Genomic DNA, 5,976 nt, shown 5'->3' with positions numbered 1-5,976 from the left:
ACTCCATGCGGGGGCAGGATTTATGACAATGAGAAAAGACAGAACCTCTGGTCCAAATCAAATTCATATGCTTGCACTTTAATTAGTTTAACAGTCATTTAGCGTTATTCAGCTATTTGTTACAAGCTTCTTTTGTGCCACTGACAAATGAATTACTCTTCCAGAACAGACTTTTCCTGTCAAATTTATTTTGGGAGCTAATTCTATTATTTTATAATACAAGCTTATACATACTGCTTATAACGCACATTTTGACATTAATTATAATCTATTTGATTATTTCCTCTTGGAGTCACAGTTCACTCTTTTCTTTATAGTGCAAGTCACCAACACATTAATTCTCCTAGTCAAGTATCAATAGTTGTGAAAAATCATTTTCCAGGATTCTGACTCCTGTTCTGGTGTGCTTGAATGGGCAGATAGGAGGAAGTATTGGCAGGAACCTCCAAGGGGATGCAGGAACAGTGAGATTGGTGCATCTGGGTGGAAGGGATATTATATCACTGATATTGTTTAGAATTTGTGTACGTGATGATAAAAAGGCAAGCTGACTTTATCATTGCTTTTCTGTTCTATACAGACAATGCACCCCTTATTGCCTTAACCAAGGGTAGACCACTCCTACAGCATCCCCCCCAGTACACCTCCAACTATTTTCACTCACAAATGGTGTGGGTAGTAAGGCAAAGATGTCCAGAGTTACATGTCTTGTATATGGAAAGAATATACCCTTTTCTGCCTTGGTTTGACTTATTGTATCTGCTTAAAACTCTCTCATCCACACTACCTTAAACTCTTTTTCTTATTTTGACATTGTACCAATTATCAGTTCATTTAGGTTACAGATGATAAAGCTATGAAATTAAATATCTTAAGGTGAATCCATTAAATCAGATTACAGTCTCCCAAAATTTAGCTAAAATCAGCTCACTGCAGGAACAACAGTTTTGAAGGAGAACAGCATAATCTAGGAGCATGAGGGCTTTTGAATACGTTTGGTTAGTCTATTTCCAAACTGGGCCAGTCAGGATCTTCTATTGTAAATCGGGGTTTCTATAGGATTTCCCTGTTGTAGCTATTGGAAAAGACTGTTTCTGGGTTTGATAAGCTGGTAGGATATGAATGCTGAGCTGCTTAATGGACATTTGTCAACCAGAAAGAGAGCCCCTGATTGAAAAAAAAATAATGCCCTGAAGACATCACATTAGTTGAGTCCTGGCTTGCCCAGTTACATGGAACTATAAATTCCCCACCATTTCTGATTGTTAAATTAATTTGAATTGGATTTCTGTCTTCCTTCCCAACCAAAAGCATTTTGACCAATATAAGGCTATAAATACAGGACTTATATTCAAGATTAAAACATTCTATAGCTATACTATATCCCTTTACATACTTGATTAAAGCAAATGTAAGTAGACATTGCTTTCTATGAGTGATTTGCAGCATATGCTAACAAATGGCAGTTAGCACAATATATAGCAATTCACTTTTCTTAGTCATTTTTTAATTCTCTGTAGTCAGTTTTTCATTCTAGACATTTGATTAATTATTGGCTCTGCATATACACTAATTCCAATTAGATTTAAAATTATTTGCCTCAAATTTTGGCAAGAGAATTAGCAGTCCTTCTGCATATCATGACCTAAATATATATAAACAGAGTCCCTTATTACTTTCCTTTTATTTATTTTTTAAAAATTAGATTTATAAAATTAAATTTTTTAGTTCTAGTCATGTTGCAATTAAATTAGGAAGCATGGCAGAGTTTGGATTAGAATGAAATCAGATTGGCAGAAATTCTGCAGCCTTAATGTCTATGTTTTACATTGTGCTGTTAAAGTTATAGCCACATAAATTATATCACTTAATCCTGGAATTCTTGGAAATTAACTACTGTAAGAGCAATAAGTTTAACTTGGAGAGAGCTCCGTGTAGATACATGAAGGTGAAGAATCAGTAGAAAACCAGCGGGAAAAGAAAGGTAGCATTGACCTTCTGGGTTTTCTATGTTTCTTTGCTTGTTGATGCACTAGAGTCTTGATGGCTATGACTTGGCCTCTAAAGCCTAGAACAGGTTTAAGGTCAGCACTCAATAAAGGCTTATTGAATGAATGAATGTTCTACTATAGACACAAGTCCAGGGTACAAGAAGATTTCTCCTGTAATTGCTGTAGGTTATGAGACATAGTCATTGCAGACAGAGCCAAGAGGAATTTCAGGTGGTTTTTTTTTGTTTTTTTTTTTTAAGCTTCCTCATCTTAATAGTGAAGAAAATGAGATTAGAAAAGCTAAAGTGACTATGCAAAACAATGATAGAGTAATAAGTCAGTTAACAAACATTTATGGGGTACCTCTACTGGATAAATGTTTGGCGCCGTTTCAAATAATGGGGGTACAGAAGAGCATAAGACAGGCAAAGTCTCTACCTTCAAAAGAGCTTATATTCTAGTGGGGGCAGATGATTAACATGTCAGTGAATTAATAAGATAACTTCAGGTCCTGATCGATGATGCTAGGAAAGGACTAATATAGAATATTATGGTGGAGAATGATGAAGGGTGGGGAGAGACACAACCGAATTATTAGACTACTCAGCATAGGACTCTCTAAGAACTCTCACATGAGCTGAGCCCTGAGGAGTGAGGACACACCCATGCAAGTGTATAGAGATGGAGTATTCCAAGGGCAAGTGCAAAGGTCCTAAGATCGGAACAAGCTTCGTGAGCTCGATGGAAAGAAAAGTAGTGCTTCGACTGGAGTGAAGAGGGGAGAAGATGGACAGAAAGGAGTTTAGGTAGGCAGACACCACGCACTGCAGAGCCCTGTGTATTTAGGAAAAGGAGCCGGGTTTTATTACGGAGGAGGATTGGACGCCGTTTAAAGGGTTTCGAGGAGAAGAGTCATATAACTAAATTTTCATTCTAGAAAAATCAGTCGGACTGCCGTGTGGAGAATAGACTAGGTGAGGAAGAGAGGAGGTGGCGAGACTGATTGGAAGCCTGTCCTAATCCAGGCTGGATGGTGGTCAGTTGGACTAGGGCGTAGCAGTGGAGAAAGGGAGCAGTAACTGGACTCAAGACATATTTCGTAAGTGCCTGTAGGACCTTCTGGTAAATGCATGTGGGCATCTGGGCAAATGAAGATGCCATTTACAGTGATGGGGAAGACTTTGGGAAGAAGGAATTGAGAGGATAGGAGAAATGATTAGTTCTGCTTTGGACATGTTAAGCTTGACACTCAAGTGGAGGTGCCAAAAGATAGTTGGATAAATAAGTCTAGACCTCAGGATAGAGGTCAGGTGAGGTGGTATGGATTTGGAAGTCATCGATAAATCAATACTATTTAAAACCATGGTGCTAGGAGAGAGCGCAGGTAGAAGAGAGAGGAGAGCTCTCTCCCAGAGCCCGGAGCACTGCGAGACGCCTGCCAGTGGAGGAGGAGCCGGACGAGGGGCTGAGAACGAGCTGCCAGGCAAGTCAGAGGGAAATCTGAAGGATGACTACTCCGGCAACCTTAGTAAGAGCTGTTTCTTATCAGTGTACAGATGGGAGAATACAGGAATGAAAGCCTGGCTGACATTGAAGGAGGTGAAAATGGGAGGTGAGGACAAAAAGTAGCAAGTTAAACATGGCATTTGGGGATTTTCCCGTGGTGTGAGGAAGAGAAGCGGAGTGGTGGTTGGGGTGGAACAGAGGGCCGAGAGAGACGTGTTAGACTGCTAACTGAGACGGTCTGTTGGATGATAAATGAGGGGAAGGGAATAATGAAGCTGCACAGCCAGGTGGAAGGATTGGCCTTTGGCCTTGGATGGAGCACGGCTGCTTCTTCAACTGTAACTCAAGGGAAAGACAGACCAGATTCCGATACAGGTGGGCTGCAGTGTTTGGAGAGGAACTGAGGGAGTTCATGGCCAATTCCATGAGAGTGGAATCCAATTTTCCCAAATTCTACTCCAGAGTGTAACCACACGGCCTCCATTAGAATGATAAAGTTGTATTTGTTGTATTAGACACTGAAGCTAAAACTTTTAAAAGATGTGATTTGATGGATTTGCAGTGTGAAAATGTTCTACAAAGCTGATCATCTAAGTTTAATGGTACAAAAATCCCATCATCAATTTAAACGAGAGTCTTAGCACTAAGCGTATTTTGAGTACATTGTAAAGAAACACAGCTCTCAGGTTTCAGTTTAAATAAAGGAATAAAGTCAACACAATGAATTCAAAAGTAGAAAGAATCTTGATGTCTGAAGTCGTTGTTGAACCACTTAATTAACTCGAGAACAACCCCACCCCAGATTTTTTGTTATGTGAGTTAATAAATGTGTTGAATGTTTAAGCTGTTTTTTGTTGGATTTTGTCACAGCTGAAAGTATTTTAACCAGCATAGTATTTTATTGGGACAACTGGTAGCCATCTGGAAAAAATAAAGCCCAAACTTTAAACAAAAATAGATTCCAGATAGATCAAAATACAATTTAAAAAGTACTGAACAAAGCTATGGACGAATTTTCCTGTAATCTTGGATTAGTGAAAGTCTTTACAAGCATGACACAAAACCTAGAGGCCCCATGTGGATGAATTATTGAATAATACCGTGATACTTTAAAACATATTGTGATGTTCGTATGGAGAAAAAAATGAGAATACATATGTACACATTGCATATACCTTGTATAAAAATATGGCTCTATGTTCATTGGGTTCTTTTTAATTTTACTATAAGTTTTCTTATCTGATTTGTTTTAAAGATGTTGATTTAATTATTAATAGAATGTAACATATTAAAAAAAAAAACCTAGAGGCTATACAAGGAAAGATTGATGAATCTATATAAATGGTAAATATTCTTCATTAAAAAAACATTATGAGTCAAAAGACAAGTGAAAAGTTGGGGAAATTTGCATGGGCATGCAATTGCACTTTAGGAACGTGTCCTATAGAATTATTTGCCTACTTGTAAAATGACCTTGTACAAGGTTATTCTTTGTAGAATTATTTGTGAAAACGAAAGATTTGTTTCACTATTCTCAAAATGATTACAGTTGCTTTTCTCAACTGTCACCTGAGAAATAAAAGGACTTGTCAATAATAGATGATGAGGAGCCTTCTGAATATGGACATAACTCCTGTGGTCTTTCTGTTGGATGTGACTTACTGGCAGGTTTCTCAGGAGATGAAAGCAACAGCTTTCTTAGAATCGTAGACTCATGGTTTGGCTTTGGCGCTGCTCAATTAAAGATAATGATGTGATATCTAACCGGAACTGTGAATAGAATAGCCCGCTTAGCCACTACAGCCATAAAGGCTCAGCAAAAATCCTTACGTTCTCTAGTCTGGGTAGTCCTTCACTACACAATTGCCTTAGATTATTTGCTTGCAGCCCAAGGAGGAAAGCAAATCAATGGTCTCTGCCTTATCAGGGAAGCAAAACCATCAACAGACAGGAGAGAGAGTTAAATTACTAAATTAAGGACACTTACTAATGGCAATTAATAAGTACATTACTTCACACATCGAAAAGGCACTTAAACAGCTATTATTTTGCTGCATAAAATACATAAAAATAAAAATCACTTAGCTATTCGACAGATTGTAAAGCTGTTAAATACACGAAAGGCTTTAGTGCTAAACTGTGTCTACTTAAAACACAAATTCACTGCACGTAGCTTAATGCTATTTCTCATTTTCAAATAAAGGTCAGCTTTTAAACGATCCATTTTCTCAAAATTGTCCAAGAGTTAGTTTTTATTCCAGTGCCCTTGGACCTTTTGTCTCCATTTTCTGTTTTTCCTTTTTTGGAGCCCAGCTCGAATTACTATTTGCTGAAAATAGCGAACTACAGATTGTTTATTTCACATCTAACAGTACCCTCAGTGAGAATGACAACTCGTTATAACTAAACAAATTAAATTACTGTAAAGTTAAATTATGATGAGTCCACAATAGCTAGATAATTACAGATCAGTGTCACT

The sequence above is a fragment of the Pteropus alecto genome, unplaced genomic scaffold (assembly GCF_000325575.1).
Source record: "Pteropus alecto unplaced genomic scaffold, ASM32557v1 scaffold101, whole genome shotgun sequence".
NCBI classification, from domain to species: Eukaryota; Metazoa; Chordata; class Mammalia; order Chiroptera; family Pteropodidae; genus Pteropus; species Pteropus alecto.
The sequence above is the reverse complement of the archived record's forward strand: the minus strand, read 5'-3'. Positions refer to the sequence as shown.